The following is a 2805-nucleotide window of genomic DNA, read 5'->3' as shown; positions in this document are numbered from 1 at the left end:
AAAGATTATGGACTTTTGTATGTCATCTCGGGATAAGAACTCAGAACGTCACATGAGTTTAACAGTATCGTGTTTTATAACCTTTCCTATATAAGTGACAGAGCTCCCCCCCCCCCCTCTCTCTCTCCCTCTCTTTCTGTCTCTATCTCCCAATGACATCACAGTTAGCACTTTGGTCTATGAATCCGATTCAATTTTATACTCCATGAGATATGCGCAAACATATCGTTTTTCTTGGTAAAGCTGATGAATCAAAAGGCAACTACAATCCATTGTTTGAAAATAATTCTTAACATACTTTAATATCATGATAATATGCACACATAAAACACAGGCACAAAAGCATAGGGCTCTACACCAACTCTTTCTTTTTGGGCCACTAAAATCTTTCGATATTAAATTTGGGTGGCCCGAAATAATTGAAAATATAAAGCAATCCTTTGGGATTTTGGCTACCCGACCAAAAGAAAGATCTGGTGGTCCGACATCAACTTTTAGTGGCCCCCGGCCACCGGGCCACCGGGCCACCGGTAATACCGAGCCCTAATTGTAATTATACAGATGTCTATTTTTGGTGTACATACCACACAAGTGCTTATCTACTCGCTCACGATGGCTTCACGTTGAACTGCACAGCGAAAGAGGTGTATCCAAATGACTTTGTAGGGCACATTTGAGTAAATATTTGTTTTCGACAAAGAATCTTTATCACAAGGATATGTCGTCAGATTTAACCCGAACCGGATCTGGTTTAACGACTGCAGTTTAGAATCCTTTGCCTCATTTCACTCTCTGAAAATATTTTGGTGCATACTAATAGAGCGTAATCGTCAAGAATATATTCTCATCCTGTTAACTTGCATAAGATGAAACATCCCTACTGGAAAGAACACAGTGTCCCACAGTGTGTTCACAGTGTGGTCACATAGTCGACTATGTGAAGATGATTTCACACTGTGGGTGTGGTTTTCACAGATTGTTCACATAGCAATGCTTTATTTTACACAGTAAATTGATGAAGAATCACATTGTGTTCACACTGTTAAAACGCTCGAATTTAACAGTGTCAAGAGATTTCACACTATTTTCACACTGTGACTCTCACACAGTGGGACACACTGTGGGACACTGTATTCTTTCCAGCAGGGGTCGTGATTGACATTCAGTGGATCCCTTGCCTCATTTCACTCTCTGAAACATTTTGGTGCTCACAAATAGAGTGTACGTAAAAAATGGTCAAGAATAAATTCCCATCCTGTCAACTTTCCCTACCCCTTGCATGAAATGAAACATCGTGCTCGACAAAGTGTTATGTTTATCCTATCTCTCTTTTTTCCTGAAGTTGCATACTTTTGAATGTTATGATATTGGTCGACGTAACCCCTTAACTAAAATAAGAGGAACTAATGGCGACATCTCCGATAGCACTAACTCACGCACAGATTATGTAATATGTGTAAATGTATTATATGTCATATCTATCTCGCGCTCGCTCTCTCTTTCTTTGCATTCATATGTGTGTATAGATATATGTATATGAATAACACAATTAGTTATAACATTCGAAGTCCAACACGTGGAAAATTCCAAGATGAACATAATATATATATATATATATATATATATATATATACACATACATATATATACAAAAAACGAGTAAATAACCAAAATACTACGTATTGAAAGTGGCAGCAAGTATTCACACGGACAAAAAAAAAAAAATACATGTGGCGCCATGATCAGGTAACGCCCATGTATAGGCCCTAAATAGGGTTACTGCATAGTAATGTGGGGAGTCTTTAACCCTCTGTGCGCCACATTAGGCCTAATTACCTCTCCATAGGTTTGTATGTGAAATTTGTGCACATTTTGACTCACTGGCATAGAAAGAGTTAAAGGTCCTGTTTACCTTTGGGAGCAGTGATTTAAAAAAATATTCAAGATATCCCTTTTGATGCATATGTGTAGGTCAGCTGTATCACAAAATATCCTACCATTAATTTTTTTTTTTTTTTTTTTTTTTTTGCAATAAAGCCTAAATTGTAAGGATACATAACCATTTTTCTCATTTAACCGTAGCTGTAGATAGTTTAGTCTGGAAACATTTTTATCATAAATATTGTTCGCATTTTGTATATTTGACAATATCTTAACATCGATTATACCGGTTCAAATTTCTACATTGGTTGTTTCTACCCCTAACTCACATTTTAGAACTATTTCGCAGCACTAATGCTGGGTTTTTGTTTCATCTGCCAATGGTAAATTATGCCTTTACGAAAAAAAGGCGTCAATCACTTCTATAGGGTTGATGGTGGAATTTACAAATTAACGTTCCTATCAGGAGTATAATTTGATATGAACATCTTGCCAGGGTCACAAACATAATTATATAAATATCATAACTCATATGCATGTATTGCAGGACAGTGACGTACAATAGAAAAGAAAGAGCCATACACACAGAAAATACCACGGTGTAATTAGCCTAATTGAGTCGAGATGCGAGCGAGTACATCATTGAACATATTAATGATGGAATTACATCTTATAGTCTATTATTTGCTACGTGCATAACAGGAAATGAATGAATTGATGTTGTGGAATGTGTGCATAACAATCGTCTTTGAAACATTATTGTGGGGAAATATTTGGACGTATGCCAGTGTCAACATATTATTGTAATTGCAACACAATTGATATGTGCATGTATATGTATATGCGGTAAGGATTTGTGTGTGTGTGTGTGCTAGGTCAAATGATATCATGTTTATTTGAGTATCTAAATATGCGCAAACACGG

The sequence above is a fragment of the Diadema antillarum genome, unplaced genomic scaffold (assembly GCF_040938485.1).
Source record: "Diadema antillarum isolate AM-2024a unplaced genomic scaffold, OU_Dant_1.0 seq00001677_RagTag, whole genome shotgun sequence".
Lineage (NCBI taxonomy): Eukaryota > Metazoa > Echinodermata > Echinoidea > Diadematoida > Diadematidae > Diadema > Diadema antillarum.
Note: the sequence above shows the minus strand (reverse complement) of the source record.